This window comes from Aethalodelphis obliquidens, unplaced genomic scaffold (genome assembly GCF_003676395.1).
Source record: "Aethalodelphis obliquidens isolate GAN/ISIS:26980383/991018 unplaced genomic scaffold, ASM367639v1 scaffold36, whole genome shotgun sequence".
Classification (NCBI taxonomy): Eukaryota; Metazoa; Chordata; class Mammalia; order Artiodactyla; family Delphinidae; genus Aethalodelphis; species Aethalodelphis obliquidens.
In genome coordinates this window covers 2,938,899-2,960,614 of record NW_020837980.1, presented here as the reverse complement: position 1 = coordinate 2,960,614, position 21,716 = coordinate 2,938,899, and positions in this window count along the sequence as shown.

The window sequence follows — 21,716 nt, the reverse complement described above, 5'->3', positions numbered from 1 at the left end:
TTCTTGATTTCTTTAACCCTTCCTGCATTTTCTTTGTTATTCTATTGTAAAGAACAAGTTTAGAAAGCTGAGGCAATTTATCTGGCTGGAGTAAAGAACTGTCTAGAAAGCTCAGATTTATACAACAAACACAGGGTTTTGTTAGCCAAGCCTCGTAAGTGAGAATAAGGAGTACCTGTTGCTGATTAGGTCTTTCTATCAAGAAAAGGGCAGTGACCCAAATAACGTCCCAGAAATAAACCTCACTGGCTGGGCAGTCACAATGAGCACTCTTGACCATCACATTGTACCTCTGGACTGTGACTGCTCTAAATCCTCAAGTTCAGCCCAGTAAAATGTGCCCAGCTGTTCCAATCATATCTTTAAGCAAAACTCTGCAGAATCTGGGAAGTGGTCTTGATGATTTAAGGAGTGGTCTGCTGTTAACATCGTTTCTACAAATTTTTAAATCCACAATCTTGCAATGCACCTCAACAATGCTGCCCAACCTGCATTTAAATCTAGTCCCAGTACATGGTAGACACTAGTTTTCCAAAGATGATACAAACCTTCAGTACTTTTTCTCTTTCCTTATTAATATACTTTATACAAGCAATATGATAGTTGATAGCATGCTTTTGTATGGCAGACGCTATATAAAATACACTAACTGCATCTTATTTAATGTAAAATATAATTGGGCAAGAATTCTATCTTTTATGATCTGTGCAGAGCCCCATATATTGTCGGCATGTAATGAATACTTATAAATAATGAAAAGAAAGGTGCTGAATTTAATGCAAGAACATTATTTCATTCTCATTAACTAATAGACTGGCTGCCTGCAGTAAAATTCAGCATTAATTATTTTTCTTCAACAGGACAAGTTCAAAGAAGTTTTTATTTTCTGGTACATCTGAAACTTCTCTGTTTTCTAGAACATAATTATATTATGAATTAATTTAAAACTGACCTGCCCAAGAAATCTATTTTTATTCTTGTGTATAAAATTGCTAGATATTCTTACTACTCATCTACAAGCAACATAATACAAATTAGGAGTTACACACATTAAGAAATTAAAAACCAGAATAGACCTCAAGAGAATAGTCTTTCTATTTCAACAACAGACAATCAAACTTTCAAGTCAACTCACTATCCACTCTATTTATCTTACCAAAAATATACTGACTCTTTGCTTTGTGTTTTCATGTTTATGAAATTCCTGCCCTGCTACATATGCCACCTGCTGCATATAGATTTGTCTGTGGGGTGTCTCTTGTCTCTTTCCAGTCAAATTTGCATTCTAAGGCAGCCCATCTGAAAAAATTGCTATGCAAAGAATCACCATTCCAATAGGCAAAATGTATACCAAGTTCAGTTATCCAAGTTCAGAAATCACTCTAGGAAGCTACTTTGGAGAAAGTTGCCTAGAATAGAGAGACCTGATTCTACTTCCCGCTCTGACCTCCTCTTGCCCTGGGATCTTTTTCAAGATTCTAAAACTCTTTATGCTTTAGCTTCTGTAGCTGTAAAAAGTAATTTCATCTGTCTGGGTTTATCTCTTATAACTCAAAGGGGTTTTAGGTAGCCAAATGATTTTTTTTAATTTGCTAGAATCATATGAGATCATATACACAAATGTTTTAATCTATATGCTGCTCTAGACATATGAAAAGTAACATTGTTCTAATTATATGGTTAAAAGTCTTAAGTAAATACTATTAAAATAAAATTGTAGCCTTAAAAGAAATGTTCAGGCTTTAATTGGCACATACTTACTTAAAGCAGTATCTTCAACTGCTGTGTTACAATGTAGAAATTAAGAAAGCCCCTTAGAAATTGCTTCAGGATGGTTTTCTTCATATTAATAGGATACAGATACTGTATTTGAATAAATGAGTTACTGATAATCTCAAAAATGTCATATTAGCTAAGATGTTGGCCATCAAAAAATTTTTACTAAAACACCTCGAAAAGCAAAAGAGATTAGTTTTAATTTTTCTTGATTATTATATTATTGTATATGCAATTGTATTCTACACAAAAATTATTGTCTTCATTATTGTTGTGGCTTTCTTGTTAATTTCTTTGAGGATAGAAGTAAATAGAAAAGTGGTCTAAAGTTAGGCGGTGGCAAGGAGAAAAATTTTTAAAGGAAGCTGATTTACAAATAATTGATGGTATGACTTTAATAATGAGGAGAATGATGTGTCAAAAAAGACAGTAAAGAACTCAAAAGTTTTATAAATAAGGGCTGTTTTGCTCTTACTAACCCATAAGAGGTTAGAGGGGATCCAGAGAAGGCAGTGGCCCATTATCAACAGGCCATCAAACAGCCCAAGTCATCCCCAGGTGACCATGGCAAACCTGGAGAGACTCTACAGATCACTGAGGAAGAACATAATGGCCAAAAAATGGTACAAATGATAAATTCACTTTGCAAATTGTTCAGAGACCTCAGCATTGCCCATCAACTTTTTAATTAAAAATTAATTGGATGAGATGTGTTCTTAGGGTATTAGCTAATTTCATCTATTTGGATAGTATCAATTTTCTTTATCAAGAAGAATAATATATATGCATCCCCTTGTTCACTGCAGCATTGTTTACAATAGCCAAGATATGGAAACAACCTAAGTGTCCATCAATGGATGAACAGATAAAGATGTGGTATATATACACAATGGAAGACTACTCAGCCATAAGAAAGAAAGAAATCTTGCCATTTTTCAACCATGTGGATAGACCCTGAGGGCTTTATGCTAAGAGAAATAAGTCAGACAGAGAGAGACAAACACCATATTATCTCACTTACATGTGAAATCTTAAAAAAAACAAAAACAAACAAATGAAAAAACGAGCTCATAGATATAGAGAACAGAATGGTAGTTGCCAGGGAGGGAGGGCCAGGCTGGTAAAATGGGTGAAGGAAGTCAAACTTCCAGCTATAAAATACATAAGTCATGGAGCAGTAATGTACAGCATGGTGACTATTGTTAATAATATATAATATACATTATATACAAGGTATAGTTAATAATACTATATAATACTGTATTACATATTTGAAATTGCTGAGAATAAATCTTAAAAGTTCTCATCAGGTCTTCCCTGGTGGTGCAGTGGTTGAGAGTCTGCCTGCCGATGCAGGGGACATGGGTCCGTGCCCCGGTCGGGGAAGATCCCACATGCCATGGAGAAGCTAGGCCTGTGAGCCATGGCCGCTGAGCCTGCACGTCCGGAGCCTGTGCTCCGCAACGGGAGAGGCCACAACAGTGAGAGGCCCGCGTACCGCAAAAAAAAAAAAAGAAAAAAAAAAAGAAAGAAAAAGTTCTCATCACACACAAAATAATTTGTAACTGTGTGTGGTGACGGATGTTAACTAGACTTATTGTGGTGATCGTTTCACAATATATACAAATATTGAATCATGAAAGTAATCTAATGTTATATGTCAATTATACAAAAATCTAAAAATAAATAACATACAAAATATTATAAATGATATCCTAACTACTGACTGGTTAGAACATGGGGTTAATAAACCCAAAGCTGGAATTAGTTCCATGATGGGTATTAGCAACTTTAACAATGGCGGTAGATGAGAGACTGTGCAGAGGGCAGAATCCATTCATCCTCTTTGATGGGAACAACCCCTATTTGTAGCTCAATAGAGGGAGGCGTCCTTCCCTATACACAGAGGGAGACATCATGACATTTTCCTTTACCTTTTTCTTCACATAATCTCAAAGCCTATGTTGGCACAAGACTCAATCCATGGACAGTCCTCCCTAATTCTAAATTTAGACCTTTTGGAAATGTACCTTTTAAAAAATGAAATGTGATGCAGGTGGCACACAAAGAGGCGATATTACCCATCTCGGGTGCACTATGTCACCACAGTGGCGGGTGAAGAGACCCTGCAGATTCACAGGAAGCTGCAGCTCTTCTGCTCCTCACGTGGAACCCCATTTGCCACTGGCGAGTAAAAGACCACCAAAAAAATGGAACAAAAGGAAAAAGGGACTGGGACTGGGGAAATAAGTATGACTTGTGACATCGGGAGGTTTTGGTAACCTTCAAAAAGGAACCAGAATATCTGTAGTATATCTATTTTATAAATATTAATATGCCACTCATGTTAGATCCATTTGCCAAGTCACAAAAAAATGTTTTATCTCATGAAAAATCTCTTTAAATAAGCTCTTCCTTCTCATTAGAAATGTAATCAATGAAACTTTTCTTACAAACACACTGTTGTGTGAAAAGTATAAAAATTTATTTGGTACTGTGGCTCTGGGTCATGATTTGACATATTTAGTCAACTTTTCATTTAAAAGCTCAAGCTATTTCTGTGGGTTCCTTTTGGCCATCATTGCTAGTCACTCACACACACGCACACAAGCACACAACTGTAAACTGTGGTACATACAGCCCTACGTGTCACTAAATAGATACTGAAAGTTTTTGTCAGGATAAAAAATTATATATATATATGGCATGTATATAACATATACATTGTAGTGTAATGTATTGTTCCTAAGGAATTTTTCCAATGCCGCTATTCAAGGATGCCTTATTTGATAAACTAATAACCAAGTGCCTTCTAAGCCAAGGTCAGGGTGGTTTTGCAGGCTCAGGTTTTGACAGTGATGAATCAGATGAAAGAAGCTGAAAAGACAACAATCACATTGTGTCAGAGGAGACTGGGTGCCTTGAATGCTACCGCCTGTTGTCCGCCATCCACAGCAAGTGGGAGAAAGCACTTCAAGAAAGCCACTCTTTGAAGTTGTGTTTGGACTCAGAAGTAGGAAAAGAAGTGACATAAATAATTCATAAATTTGCACATTGGAAAGACTGAGTAGTCTTGATATTGTCAATTGGTATATTATTCTCTCTTGTGGAAGCTTTTCACAGATAAACTATCTATCTTAAATTTCCCTTTGAAATGGTATGATTATTTTTTAGCTCACCTCTAAGCTAAAGATTTTTCTGTGGAATTATCTTATCCTTGGTGATCTGTATAATAACTAAAGACTAGCATTTGTGCACCATGTAGCTTGTCATCCCCGTGTGGATACGTTTAGTCTTGATAACAATCCTTCAAAGCAGGTGAATCACCTTCCGTAGAAGCTGTTATTATTTATCTCTATTTTTAAAGCCATACAACCATAAATTCATGAACAAACTCAATAAATATTTTTGAATGTCTGTTATGTACTAGACACTCTGTGGGCACCAAGAATTGAACAATGAGAAGAAAAAAGATACTGCCTTTATCCTCATGGAGCTTACAGTCCAGAGGAGGAGATAGGTATTAAACAAGTAATCACAAAACCAATGTAGGATTACAGCCGTGCTCTCTGATGTCATAAAGAGCACCCTGGTCCCTAAAGAGCATATAATCAGTGGACCTGAGTGGCCTGGAAAGTCAGATTTTCCTGTGGAGCGATGTGGAAATGAGGGCTGGGTGATGAATAGTAGCTCCAGAGAAAAGAGGGTAGCAAAATAACACACACTAAGGCCCTGTGTCGACAGTGAATGGCCTCTCTGAGGGATGGGTGTATCTGGATGTTGAATATCATGAATCCCTCGTTCTTCTTTTTTTTTTTAAAGTGTATTAATGAAGCACCATGACTTTACTGATCACAACTAGAATCATATGGGTCAGGAAGTATTACGCAGCAACTACAAACTCATTCACGTGAACCCAAGTCCTAGTGGAAAGCCTATTGGCTGGTTTTTATCATAGTTTTCTCAAATGTCAAGAGTAGAGAATTACTTTAAATACTATTTTCCTAGTTCTTATATCTATCTCTTTTTTTCTTCCTGATTTTTTACTGGTAAATAATCTTGCTTTTTCTCCCCTTTTTTTTCAAGACAAAAACTGCCTTTGATGGATCTTCCTGCCAAGAAGGGCTACAAATTATTTTGGATCCATCTAACAAAACTGAAGATTCACCATCTTTTGTCCATTTTTCTCCACTCCATACTCAACACTTGTCCACTCCTAACCCTTCCCCTTCTCCTTTTCCCCAACCGCCCCCTCCCCATTATATGGCAGGAGACTTTCATTAGGGCTTCCTCAGCAGTGAGATCCGGGGGATCCACCTGTCCCTCCACCAGCATGCCCTTCCATGGAGAAAATAGAGCAAGAGAGAGTCGGCACTTTCCCTGGTTTAGCTTCTTGCTTATACTATCACAGCAAATGTTTAAAGGTTTGACTGTTTCTTTCATGCGGGCTTGTCATCTCGGTCAGCTGCTCCCACACCTGGAAGCTCAGCTCTCTCCAGCTCAGCTGAGCTCTTGAGAATTAAACAAAACAGACAGGGCTAGAGGATTCTGGGAAGAGGGTGGAGGAGGAAGCACCGGAAATGCGTCTCCCCACCTAGACAACATTTGCACTTGCAGAACCTGTCTTGTGAGACAGCTCCGGTGCCTCTGGAAAAGAAAAAAGTGATGGAGGCCTTGCTTGCACACAGCAAGGGCACAACCAGCGAAACTTTCCTCTCACCCTGAATTCACGGTGGCATATTTGGGGACATATGCTGATAACTCTGCTGCTGAGACACTTGCATCTCTGCAGCAGAAAATATAAAGGGCGACTGGGGAGGGGGGCGCGGACAATTAATGTTTTATCCATTTATGCTTGCTTTCACTTAAACTTCTACTCATACCTTTTCCTACACTTGCAACCAGGGGATCTAATTCCATCCCTCAGCCTTTAATGTCCAAAAATACAAGAGCTTGGATACTACAAAGGCAGAGCACTTATTCTTAAAACATTCTGAGATGTTTCGAAGTGGGCAAGTCCTCTAGGGGTAAGCCAACTGGGGAATGCTACCAAGAGAAGGCTCATTTGAGTCTCAAGAGACATGCAATATTTAAGACATACGTATACTGAAAAATGATCATTCTTTATCTGAAATTCAAATTTAATGAGGTACTCTGCTTTTCATTGTTTGTTGTAAATCTGGCAATGCTCCTTCAGCTGGGAACACTCACCCATATATTTGTCATTTTTGTCCCATGCCATGGAACAACCAGATGGAGAATATTCAAGTCAACATGTGTCACCTTCCTACTGGGAATCTGGCTCCAGTGATGATATGAAAGAAGTAAGTTGCATCACCCCACCCTTGAGGAGTTGATACCCAGAAAACTTGCCCAGCACCTAGTGCAAAGCAGTCACTCCCCAAATCCTTGTAGATGGTTGAGGGAATGAATGATGCTGTGGGACTTTCATAAGATTACTGTGGGGGGTGTGTGTGTAGGAAACAACAGCTACAGATCACAGTGATTTTAGATTGTTTTTAGAGAGCCAGATGATCCTGGTAATAAAGTTTTTCTGGGAAAAAAAAGAAAAGATATTCTGCAGAGAGATAGGAATTCCATTTTGAGGGAAATAAATCTGATTGAACTAAAAAAGTCCATACTAGTTTGGTGTGTGTCCCACTGCAATTTAATGGATTACAAGCTGCAGTTGCTGGCCCATTGTTTATTTGTTTTTTTCCCCCTATTTGGATGAAATTTGCCACTTGTTCATAGGTGGTCCAAATGGAAGGGTTTGGAATTAAGGAGAAAAGTGCTGAGTATTTACCAGGCATGAGACCTGCACCAAATTTTGAGCTGAGAGCCATCAACTGAATTGGATTTCAGGCCCAGTAATGTTGGTACCATACTGCTGTTCACCAGTCTTTTTGAAAATATGTTCAACTCCAGTGAAGTCAGCTGTAGCTCATGGAGAAACAAGCACTGTGGACGATGCGGGATGGACAGTGACTCACTAGAGTCTGCCCATGAAAAGCCTGGCAAGCAGGAGCCCATGCACTCCCGCTGCTGCAGGAGATCACTCCAGCGATCCCCAGCAGCCCCGGCAGCGGCACTGTAACCAAGCAGGACCCCATGGGGCCTTCCCAGAACAGGAACCCCTCCCCATGTCCTCCACCTGCCTTTGGCCTGTAGAAGAACTTCATTCAGTCAAAGAATAAATTTAATCAGAGAAGTAAGAACATGGAGAAAGGGAAACAGTCAAGCAAGACAAAATAATGATAATTTAGCCATTAAACAAAGTCAAGGACCTCTATTTCCTCCTCAAGGGCTCTAGATAATATTCTGAGCCATGTCTTTGAGCTGTTTGGCAGATACTGAAACCCCCGCCAGGTGGAAGAAGTTAACTGTATGCTGCCCACAAGCATGTTGACCCCAGACAGTTTGGAACCAGGATGATGATGTTGAATTCCTATTACCTCACCACCAACCAATCAGAAGCATGTCCACGAGCTGATCACACACCCCACGACCACTCTTCCTCATCCTTTTTTTTTTTTACATATTTATTGGATCGTAATTGCTTTACAATGTTGTGTTAGTTTCTGCTGTACAACAAGTAAATCAGCTATACGTACACATATATCCCCTCCCTCTTGAGCCTCCTTCCCACCCTCCCCTTTCCACCCCTCTAGGTCATCACAAAGCACCAAGCTGATCTCCCTGTGCTATACAGCAGCTTCCCACTAGCTATCTATTTTACACATGGTAGTGTATATATGTTAATGCTACTCTCTCGATTAATGCCAGCTTCCCCTTCACCCACTGTGTCCACAAATCCATTCTCTACGTCTGGGTCTCCATTCCTGCCCTGCCACTAGGTTCATCAGCACCATTTTTCTAGATTCCATATATATGCATTAATATATGGTATTTGTTTTTCTCTTTCTGACTTACTTCACTCTGTATGACAGACTCTAGGTCCATCCACATCACTACAAATGACTCAATTTTGTTCCTTTTTATGGCTGAGAAATATTCCACCATGCACTGCAAGGAAGAGTAATATTCGACCCCGCTCTCCGCTTCTAGAGAAAAGCCCACATGCAGCAATGAAGACACAACGCAGCCAAAAATTAAAAAAAAATTTTAATAAAAATATTCCATTGTATAGATGTAGCACATCTTCTTTATCTATTCATCTGTTTATGGACATTTATGTTGCTTGCATGTCCTGGCTATTGTAAATAGTGCCGCAGTGAACATTTGGGGTACATGTATCTTTTTGAATTATGGTTTTCTCTGGGTATATGCCCAATAGTGGGATTGCTGGGTCATATGGTAGTTCTAATTTTACTTTTTTAAGGAACTTCCACACTGATCTCCACAGTGGCTGTTATCAATCCATTCCCACCAACAGTGCAAGAGGGTTCTCTTTTCTCCACACCCTCTCCAGCATTTATTGTTTGTAGATTTTTTCATGATGGCCATTCTGATTGGTGTGAGGTGATACCTCATTGTAGTTTTGATTTGCACTTCTCTAATGATTAGTGATGTTGAGCATCCTTTCATATGTTTGTTGGCCATCCATATGTCTTCTTTGGAGAAATGTCTATTTAGGTCTTCTGCCCATTTTTGGATTGGGTTGTTCGGGGTTTTTTTTGATATTGAGCTCCATGAGCTGTTTGTATATTTTGGAGATTAATCCTTTGTCAGTTGCTTCATTTGCAAATATTTTCTCCCATTCTGAGGGTTGTCTATTCTTCTTGTTTATGGTTTCTTTTGCTGTGCAAAAGCTTTAAAGCTTAATTAGGTCCCATTTATTTATTTTTGTTTTTATTTTCATTACTCTAGGAGGTGGGTCAAAAAGGATCTTGCTGTAATTTATGTCAAAGAGCGTTCTACCTATGTTTTCCTCTAAGAGTTTTATAGTGTCCAGCCTTATATTTGGTCTTTAATCCATTTTGAGTTTATTTCTGTGTATGGTGTTAGGAAATATTCTAATTTTATTCTTTTACATGTAGCTGTCTCACCCTGTCTTTAAAGCCCTTTCCCTGAAAGGCTTTGGGGAGCTCAGGTCTTTTGAGCACTAGCTGCCCTGGACTCCTTGCTTGGCGCCCTGAAATAAACGTTGCCCTTTCCTTCACCACAACACAGTGTCAGTAGATTGGCTTTATTGCACACGTGGGCATGTGGACCCAAATTTTGTTTGCTAAGAGCACCATCACTTCTCCTCCCGACTGCCCCCATCAACATACAAACGTGCTGCTATTTCTTCCATCTTAAATTTAAAACAAAATAAAACTTTCTTTGAACTGTACTTCTCCTGCTGTTTCTTTTCACCAAAACTCCTAACAAGATTTTTCTAAACTCACTGTCTCTCATGCCTCATCTCCCATTCTCTCTTAGACCTGCTCTAATCAGACTTTCCATCCACCCATTCCCAGGTCCCTGATACTGATCTTGTTAAGTTCATCGCTAACTCCATGTAGCTAAATTCAGTGTCCATTCCCAGCCCACAGTGTAACAGATTTAACAGCAGTATTTGAAACCATCCATTGCTACCCCTCCTTGAAGCATTTCCTTAACTTTCAAAACACATAGTATTCTCTTGGCTTTCTTTCTTATACCTCAGGTTTTGGCTGCAGTAACAATGCACAACAATCTCAAAATTTCAGTAGCTTGAAAAAAACACCATTTTATTTCTCACTTACAGATCTGACAGTGTGCTGTGGCTCAGCTGTTCTAGGTTGGGCTCAGTGGGGCCAGGCTGGACCCCAGGCTTCTGGTTTGGCTCTACAGGACTTTTTTTGAGGCTTTTTTTTTTACTGAGTGTAATGTTTTTGAAATGTATCCATGTTGTTGCATGTATGAGTAATTCTGAATTGATTATTTTAAAAAATATATACACTGTAGCTTTGTCTACTGCATGGGTCTAAAAACAAGGACACCCCTAATAACAATGACTACAAATAATGCCCAGATCTTGATTTCTAAATACTGTTCCTACTAAAAGGAACCAAAACTCTTGGGACAAATGGCTGGTTCCAAGATTGGTCCAGGGAAAATAGAAAGTGAATCTTGACTATTGTATACCAGAAAGCAAGGAAGTGCTTAAAGACTGATGGAGACAAGTGAAAAGAACACAATTGCATTTTAAAAGGGTTCTCATTTGCCCAATTAATTTATTGAATTGTTAAAAAAAAAAAAAGAATCCATGAATCTATAAAGAGAATGAGGTAGAGTGAAGAGACAACACTTCTTTACATAACAACTCCTGCTAAGAAATGTAAAAGGAATGACAGAATTCAAAAATGACCGTTTTGCAATCTCCAGTGTAATCATGTTTTAGGCAAAGATCATCAATGGATGCTAAAACCATTTTGCAGAACGAGATATCCACATGGTCTTCAAGAATGATTTCACAGGTGAGTATGTGTCCGTTTCTTAGTTCTACTAATTTCAAAGGGGAAAGAGTACCTTTACTATAAAGAGATCTGTCAGGCGCCCCCCCCCCACTTAATCAGGTAATCAAACACAGAATCACCAGTAATGGGACAAACTGACAGTAAGTGCTTCTTGATGCAATAGCATAGGAAGAACACATCACCTACATCGTATTCTTGTCAAAAATATTTAACTTGGGGCTTCCCTGGTGGCGCAGTGGTTGAGAGTCCGCCTGCCGATGCAGGGGACACGGGTTTGTGCCCCGGTCCGGGAAGATCCCACATGCCGCGGAGCGGCTGGGCCCGTGAGCCATGGCCGCTGAGCCTGCGTTTCCGGAGCCTGTGCTCTGCAACGGGAGAGGCCACAACAGTGAGAGGTCCGCATACCGCAAAAAAAAAAAAAAAAATTTAACCTGAATCTTAAACGTGAGGAAACAATCAGAAAATCCAAATTGTAGGACATTTTATAAAAGAATTGACTTGAATTTTCCAAAATGTCAATCTCACAAAGATTATTTTTAGGAAAAGATTGAGAGACTGTTCTAGAACAGCAATTCTCAAAGTGTGGTCTGTGGATTCCTGGGGAGTCCACAAGATCAAAACTATTTTCATAATAATAATAATAAATAATTTGCCTTTCTCACTGTGTTGAGATTTGCATGGATAGTGCAAAAGTACTGGTGGCTAAAACTTCTGGCACCTTAGCATGAATCAAAGACACGATGCCAAACTACAAGTTGTCATATTCTTCTCCAAGAGGTCCCACAATTTTTTAAAATGTCAGTTTCACTTAACAATGCACTTGAACCCACCAAAATTGTTAATTTTATGAAATTTCAATCCATGAGTAAACATCTTTTTAATATTCTGTGTGGCAAAATAGGAACTACACTTCTAAAACACTTCTGTGAGCCAAAGAGCAATGGTTGTTTCAAGGAAAATCCCTTGTGCACATGTTCGAACTGCATTTGAACTAGTCACTTTTTTTCATGTAACACAATTTTATATGACAGAACTACTGACAGATACATGGTTTTTCAGGCTTGGGTATTTGGCAGGCAGTTTCTCCAAAATATACGAAGTGAGCCCATCATTTCAAGGAAATCACTGATAGTATTTGTTGCCAATAATAAAATTCCAGCTTTTCAAGCAAAAAAATCGAGTTTTGGAAAAATTGTATTAATCGTATTTATTTGTATTTATCATCAGTTTTTCCATGCTCAAAGACTTTTTTTGTAAGATTGGTGATATCAGTGTATGTGATTTCTTGATTAGTATCAAAGGAAACAAGGAACTAACATTTGAGTACTCACTACCTACTAGACACTGTGCAAGGTAGCTTACATACTGTGCTATAACAATTTAGATTTTCAACAAGCCTGTGGCAGGTTTCCACCTCAAAAACAACTGGAAAGAACAGTAATAATGGCATGGTGGGGGGAGCTTTGTTATGGTTTGGGAAATGCTTTAGATGCAAAACAGATAAAGGGAAAGCTAATAAGTATAATAAGATGTTAAATTAGAAGTTTCAACTGAGGCACCAAAATACAATGAATGCTAACAGAGTGTCAGACCATCCTAATGTGGTAATTTCAAAGAGCGGAGAGTGTGTTGGTGCTGAAAGGACCCTCAACATATTTCTTTGGAGAAAACAATTGATGCCCTGTGACTCTTACTCTTATGGGAAGGGATGGGTACTCTTCCCTCAGCTCAAGCCTAGGGTTAAAAGCTTCAGCAGGATGCCTGGAGAATGTTTATGTGTCCCTGCAGTTATGGGGGCACAAAGGACTGTGCCTGATTCATGAGAGGGACAGCAAAAGTGGGCCACAGAACAGAGGGCCACATCAGGAGCAAGCCAATGCCTCAGAATTTATCAGAGCAAGGGATGCATGAGTGTTTCCCATGGACCATGAGGGAGAGGGGTGAGTGGAGTCACTTTGACCACTGCTTAAGAGGGTAATGGGAATCCAAACAGTGAAAACCTACGCAGAATAGACTATCAGAAAAACAGGGGCTGAGGGAGAGAATTGTAGAAGAGAAAGGGAATAGACCACCCATGTCAAGAAGGCTGTAATCCGAGTTTTTAACCAAGTAAACCAGGAAGGCACCCACAGGAGTCAGTTTTAGACTTCTTCCGAGGCCCAGGAGTACGAAGCCATCATCTGATGGTACTGTTCAAGTAAGAGCTTTCTGCTCCCTTTTCCCTGCTTCTTCTCATGTTCTGGAATGAAATTACCAGGAAAGAGACAGGGACCGACTGCCTCACGCTCCCAGGAGCACAGGCTACAGGCTGTGAGGAGGGGAGGGGGGAGAAGTCATCTTTAAATCAAGATTAAAGTATTGCATAATACACTGAACTCCACATTTTAATTTATGAATCTTCAGGATTCACAAATCCATTCAGGATATGAGCTTCAGGAAGAAATGCGCAATGAAGTCTTCAACGTTTCCAAATGACACCAAACTTTGCCAAGTAGTGAAGAGCTGGACTAAAAGATAAGGACAGACCATGGCACAAGTCTGTAGAAAGGCAGTAAGTTATGCTCGAGGAGGAATAAATACTCACTGGTCTGTAATTCCCTCTGGGGTTTTCCCTGTGAACTAGTGTTTCCTGGAGTGCCTACATATGGCCTAATTTTGAGGAATGTTGTAATATCCACAGTCCACTGTTCAGAGGTGGTTTTATCACGTGACACTGATAATGTGGACACAACTCATCCAAAAATACTGGTTCTTGACCAAAGGCTCCGTCTAAAGGCTGGCCGACCAGAGGCCTGCCTCGCATGCTCTGCCCAGCAAGTGCTTTCTAAACTAATTTTATCCTCCCTCTTGGGGTACTTAAAAGGCAGAAATACAGAGAGGGTGGCCTGTGAACAGAGTGAAGATGAAGAAAAGCACAGAGTAAAGAGGTAAATAGAGGCCATGACAATTCCTCAAAAAATTAAACATAGTTTTACCAGATGATCCCGCAACTCTACTTCTAGGAATATATTCAAAAGGATTAAAGTCAGTATCTTGCAGAGATATCTGCACTCCCATATCCATATTCATCGCAGTATGATTCACAACAGCCAAGGTTCACAAATAACCTAACTTTCCAACTACAGATGAATGGATAAAGAAAGTGTGGTATATACATACAATGGACTATTATTCAGCCTTAAAATGGAATGAATTCTGACACATGCTACAACATGGAAGAACCTTGAAAACATCATGCTAAGTGAAATAAGCCAGATACAAAAAGACAAGTATTGTATGATCTCCCTTTTATGAGGTGCCTAGAAGAGGCAAATTCACAGAGGCGGAGAGGAGACTATGGGTTACCAGGGCTTGGTGGGGAGGTAATGAGAGTGCAGAGTTGGTGTTTTGAGTGTCGGCTGGGGAAGGTGAAGAGGCTCTGGAGATGGGTGGTGGGGATGGCCGCACTACGTTGTGAATGGAGTTAATGCCATTGAACTGTATACTTAAAAAATCGCCAAAATGGTAAGTTTTATGTCATGTGTATTTTACCACAATAAAAACATTTTTAAAAATTGTTCCAAGTTTCTCTCTAACAATTTCTGCCTCACTATAGTCTTTCATTTGACAAGTCGGGCAACGTGGGTAATTTCTTTTTTTTTTGTAAGTAAAAGAAGAGATGCGATCTCCTTTTATTGATGCCTACTGTGGACAAGGTGGTCCTTTTACCTCCAGACCCTGCCTTCCTTGGTATTTTCAGATAGAAGTCAACAAATGAACACCAATAACAGCGAGGACTCTATAAAAGGGCCCCGAACTTGCAGATGAAACATCGCAGGCTTAGTGAAACAAAACAGGGGCTCCATCGAGTCCTCGCGGATTGGCGGCCCCGGAGCACAGCCGGTGGATCCCGGGCAGCAGCAGGGAGTAACCAGTGGATCGAGACGCATACGTGGGGGCACCACGGGGGCCCTAGGGGAGGAGGGGGCGACAGGAGGTCAGCAGTTGGTTGGATCCAGATCCTGACGGGGTCTTATGGCCTCAGGGGTGGGCACGAGGCACCCCTGAAGACTCCAAGAAGGGACAGCACAGATGCCTGCAGGTGGGGAAGGGGAGTGGGCGGAGCGTCAGGCTCCAGGTTGGGGAAAAGCAGAAGGAGAAGGAAGGATGGAGATGCTGTCTATTGGGAGCTCTGGTCTGAAATGAGCTTATGTTGGGATAAAGAATTTCAGGCTAATTTCTAAGCATAAGGAAATTCTCGTGTACACTCCAACTTCTGCCTGGGGAGGGATACCAAGCGGGAATTTTTATGTTAAGACTGTGATTATGGAAAAATTCCGTAAGACAGACAATCATGTCAACGTATTTTTCTAGTTTGTATTTTAAATTGTGCAAGTGTTCTCGGAGGCCTTGTGACAGACACAACTTTTATTAATATAAAAAGTCAGTCTGCCCCAACTGCCACTCTGCTAAAGATTCCCACCCCCTTCCAGGTTTATCCCGTCACTGCAAAGGAGGATTTCCCCCAACTCTTCTTTCTTCAGCATTAAAGCCCTCTCCTTGACATCAGTGTTGGCAGAGCTGTTCACATCATCAAGGCTGTGGAGGAAAACACAGCGCACAGGCAGGCGCAAGCAGGCACGGTGCACAGTAATGAAGGGAGTGCGGGGTCTCCAGAGAGGCCCAGATTCAAGGCCCAATCTTTTCCCTTCTAAGAGGCATGCCCTTGGCCAAGTTACTTAACCTGCTGCAGTCCCAAGCAGCAGCTGAGTGTGGCAGGTGGACTTTCCTAGGCTCAGATCCCCCTGTGTCACCTCCTTGCTGGGACTCCTGGCAGTGCGACAGTTATGGCACTGGTGATGGTAATAATGCCGTCACCTCATGGCATTATTATGAGGTTATAAATGAGTTAGCTCATGTGAAATACTTGAGAGTACCTGTCATGTAGAGAACAGTATATAAATGCTTGCTATTTTATTATCAGTTTTTTTTGAAAAAGCATATACTCTCTCACAGGGCACTTGTGACAATTAGCTGAGATGGGGAGTAGGGCGATATAAGTGGATTCAAATCCTAAAATCCTAGCTCTACCACTTATCAGCTGTATGTCCTAAGACGATTTCCTCTATCTGCCTGTACTTCAGTTTTGAGATTGAAAGAGACAATTCACTTACAGAACTTAGCATAAGACCTTGCACATAGTGACTGGACGGACAGTAGGTATGGGCTGCTGTCATGTCATATCCACAACAAGTGTTACTTTCTCCTGTCTTGATCTTTCTTATTACAAGATTTTTTCTCCTGAGAGGAAAAGATCCTCTGGTCTGTTAAAGTGAACAGGGTAGTCTACAGATGAGGGTTCTTATGGGCTGTACTGTGTCCCCCCAAATTCATGTGTTGAAGTCCTAACACCTACTACCTCAAATTGTAACCATATTTGGAGATAAATACTTTAAAGAGGTAATTCAGTTAAAATGAGGCCATTAGGGTGGGCCCTAATTCAATATGACTGGTGTCCTTATAGAAAGAATAGATTTGGACACAGAGAGACACCAGACACTTGCATATACAGTGGAAAGATCATGTGAGGACACAGCAAGAAGGCGGCCATCTGCAAGCCAAGGAGAGCGGCCTCAGAAGAAAACCTGCTAACACCTTGATCTTGGACTTCTAGCCTCCAAAACTGAGAAAATTAATTTTTGTTGTTTAAGCCACCCAGTCTGTGGTGTTTTGTTATGGCAGCCCTACTTGATTAATACGAGGGTTTAAATCTATTCTGCATATTTTTAAGAAAAAGATATTCCATTTTCCAAAGTTCAAAGTGGGTGTCAATTTATTCAGCAAACATTTGTTGACCACCTGGTATGGACAAGGCCCTGTTCTAGTGCTGGAGGTGCCACAGTGAAGCGCTATGTGTCCTCACGGAGCTCACGGTCCAGAGCCACCCTGGACGTGTGGCCTCCAAAGCTGTCACAGCAGGAAAAGAGGAAAAAGGAGGCAAGTCACAGGCCTCACATCAATGCCACTCAGTAGATTATCTCATGGTCCCAACCCAATCTCAAGAAAGGCTGGAAAACATCAGAGAGTATGTAGAAAAATTGGTGAGTAACTGCCTCAAGTAGATACCTTTATTATATCTCCATTCTGTTAGCAAGGTTAAAGGTATTGCCCAAGGCCACACCACTAATAAGCAGAGGAGCCAGGGATCTTTCCAGCTGCCTGGTTCTAAAACCCACATCTTGGCCACTGCACTGATTCTGATTATGAAGAGCTTTTTATTGGCATCATCCTGTAGAAAATGAGGGCTACTGAAGAGTTTTAAGGAGAAGAATGGCATAATCAGATTTTCTTTTTAGGTAGATCATATACACTGTGGTTTGGATGTTGAATTTGAGAAAGCACGGCTGGAAGCAAGGAGACCACTTAGGAAGCTATTGCAATTGCTCAGACAAGAGCTGATGAGGGTCTCAAGGGGGGCAATGACAGAAGGAATAGAGTGGAGGGACACAGTGGAGAAGTTTGGGGACAAGGAGAAAATTAGACAGGCTTATTTAATGTGGGGGTGAGGAAGAGGAACTATTAAAGAAAAACACCTTTGTGTTTGAATGGTGGCCTGGAAGGATGGTATCACCAATGAAAGCAAATTACAGAAGGAAGGGCAGGTTTGCTGGAGAAAATGATGATTTCCATTTTGGAAATGCTGAGTTTGAGGAACTTGGAGAAAACAAGTAGCAACTCATGTTCAACTGTTTGTGGAACAATTATTCCAAAGCTTGGGGAAGAAGTTGGGATAGGGAGTCACGAATATGCAGGAGATAGTTGAACAAGAAAGGGAGAGTTGGAATCTTGTGGAAAACAATCGTCAGAAGACCAAGTTCACAAGTGATGATAAAATCAAATGCAGTAGAGTCCAGTATAAACAATATCTGTTGGGTTCTGTCATTAAAAGTCATTGATGACCATAGTGGTAAGAGCGTCCATGGAGTGGGAAAGGGTGGGGCAGAAGGCAGATCGCCACACTGCAGTGAAAAATGAATGTGAAATGCTACCACTTTTAACCCTCTCAATAAGACAGGCATTATCGTCCCCACTTTATAATGAAACTCCAAGAAGATACCTTGCAATACTGTCTAGAGACTCAGACTCTGGAATGCAGCTATCTCAGGTTGGGTTGCTTGAATTTGATTCTGAGATGGTTATTTGTATGCAGGCTTGTTAGGGAGCATTTTAGAAACCAACTCCTGTAAGGAAATGAGGGAAGCAGGATTGAGCAGAGATGATGAAGTAGCTTCAAAGGACTAGTCTGATCTGCAGAGAGCTCCTGAGTTGGAAGGGACTTCAAGTTGTCCCTAATGTAGACAAAGAAGTTTTGACCAGGCTTTTGGTCACATATTGACCAGACATTGGATGTGCTATCCCCAAGAAAGGATGTAACTTGAGTGAGGCAGCTCCCTTTGGTCAAGGACAACTCCCAGAGAGGGACTCAGCTGACAAATATCAGGTGCCAACTCTCCCAGCATCTGGGAAAACGAGTGCCTCCGTTGTGACCAGGCACCCGGGTGGCGCACGACGGCATGCATTACACTGCCTGTCAAGGTGCCAATCTCAGTCCAGCCACTTACTAGCTGTGAGACCTCAGGTGGCTTCTTAATCTCTCTATGCCTCAGTCTCCTCATCTCTAAGGTAGGAATATCAATAAATGTACCTCATAAGGTTGTTATTAGGATTAAATGAGTTAATAAAACTGCTAGAAAAATGCCTGGCACCTGGTGAGCATTTCATAAGATAAGCTACTATCATTAAAGGTAGAAAAACCACTGTAACCCGGGTCTTCTGATTTCCAGTCCTCTGCCGGTTCTTCAGACCATTCAGCCTCCATTCTTACTATTTCCAGTCTATGCGGTACATAAGCACAGTGGGCTACATTGTGCTACCTATAACCATTTTGCGCTTTGCAAAAGTATGTATTAATGTAGTATTACGCAAACAAAGATACTTAACAAACAACCTGGAAACTTCAGCATGCTGCCACTTCACACATCTGTGGGCTGGCTTAGCTGGGCCTGACTCCCAGCTGTCAGCCGGGTCCAGGTCGGCTCCATATCTCTCATCCTCCTTAGATGAGCAGTGTCCACATCATGTTCCTCTCATGGTGAAAGTCAAGAGTTTGAGAGAGCAAACCCACCTGTGCAAGCACATTTCAAGCCTTTGCTCACATCTGTTGACATCCCATTACCTAAATCAATTCAGGTGGCCGAGTCCAGAGTCAAGCACAGCAGGATGGGAAGGGTAGGCGCAGCACCCACGGAGGTTGGGGGAAGAGAGGGATTGGAAGTTTGTGGAGCAGTAATCTTCCATACATTCCTGATGAACCAAGATTTTGTAATAGTAAAGAAGATACTTGTGACCAGAATAATACTTTAAAAAAAAAACCTTTAATTGAAAACCTTGTCTAGATATCGCTGGTATATCTGAATATGTCCTTCTAGCCTGTCTCTAATTCAGTCTCCTCATTTGTAAAACATGATTATAATATCCCTTTCTATTTAACTCACAGAAATGAGATATCATCATCCTCATCCACGTATCGTGTGTTTTCTTTGAATGCTGCAGCACTTCTTTTTATAATAAATTGGTATCTTCTGCCATCTAGCACTCTTCTAATTCTTTACTGAGGGTCCCAACATGGGCACTGATCCCCCAAGACTACCTTAAAAAGCCAGGAGAATGCAGGAGTGGTGTCCTTAATAAACACAGTGGCTGGAATCCAGTGCACTGAATATTTCTGAAGCACTGGGTCTTCAACTCATAGGTTTCTACTTATCCTGACAATGCTGAGTATACTGTGAGCCGTCCATAATTTCTAGTTGAATTTCTTCAATTCCCTATGTTTGTAAGAAGATAGATTAAATAGAGGTTGGTAACCAAACACTGCTGAGACCTGAGACACAATTCAGCGAGTGGCCTCTGCGAAAAATCTAACACAAGCTCATTGCCTATCAGAGCTACTAAATACCCGACTTAGCACTTTGCTCCTTAATTCCAAAACCTTGGATTTGGACACTGCCTATGAAGAAGCAATGAATTTCCTCAGAATGGAACAAAAGAATAATGGTTTGGCAAACTGCAGCTTCTGGTCCAAAATATATATATTTCCAATTCATTAAATCATAGTGAAACAGTGCCCAACTTTTATGGCTTCTTAGTTCAGTGAAATTTGTTTTCACAAAGATGAAATCTTCTTCTCTGCTTGCCAAAACCAAGGCAGAGTTTCTTTATTCCTATAAAAACTTTATTGCTACAAGCATCATCCAGCTCCTTAAACTCGTTCTGAAATCATTTTGAACTCAGGAACTCTCTCATATCTCTGCCAGATTAATCTTACAAAAGTGCTACAGGACCTCTAGAAAAAAAGTGGGAGAAAATCTTAGTGACTATATTAGTTTACTAGGACTGCTGTAACAAAGTACCACAAACTGAATAGCTGAAACAAGAGAAATTGTTTATCTCACAACTCTAGAGGTTGACAGTCCAAGGTCAAGGTGTCAGCAAGACTAGTTACTTCTGAGGGCTGCGAGGAAGAATCTGTTCAATGCCTTTCTCTTCTTCTAATGCTTTGCTAGCATCTTTGGCATCCTTTGGTTTATGGATGCATCACCCCAATCTCTGGCTTATGGTTACAGGGCATTCTCCCTGTGTGTGTGCATGTGTGTGTGTGTGTGTGTGTGTGTGTGTGTGTGTGTGTCTATCTGTCTGTCCGTCTCCAAATTTCTTCTTTTTCTTATAGGACACCAGTCATATTGGATAGGACCCACCTTAATAACCTCATTTTAACTTGATTCCCTCTACAGGGACCCTATCTCCATATAAGTTTACATTCCGAGGTAGTCGGGGTTAAGACTTGAACATATTAATTTGGGGCCGGGGGAGTGGGAGGGGGAGGACACAATTCAACCAATAACAGTGACCTTGTGTTAGTTAAGCAAAGATTTCTCACAAACTATAAAAGAAGAAAATTGATAAGCTGGATGCCATCAAAATTAAATACTTCTGCTCTTTAAAAACCACTATTAAGGGCTTCCCTGGTGGCGCAGTGGTTGAGAGTCCGCCTGCCGATGCAGGGGACGCGGGTTCGTGCCCCGGTCCGGGAAGATCCCACATGCCGCAGAGCGGCTGGGCCCGTGAGCCATGGCCGCTAAGCCTGCGCGTCCGGAGCCTGTGCTCCACAGCGGGTGAGGTCAAAATGGTGAGAGACCCGCGTACCGCAAAAAAAAAAAAAAAAAAAAATACACTATTAAGAAAGTGAAAAGACAAATGAGCCACAGAGTGGATGAAAATATTTGCAAAACATACATTCAATAAAGCACTTGTGTCTAGAATACGTACAGAAATTTTACTCAATAAGGAGAATAGGAAAAATACAACTCATAATAAGAAGACAACCCAATTAGAAATGGGCTAAAGATTTGGACAGATATATTATCAAAGAAGATACATAAATGGCCAATAAGCATGTGAAAAGATGCTCAAAGTCACTAATGATCAGTGAAATGAAAA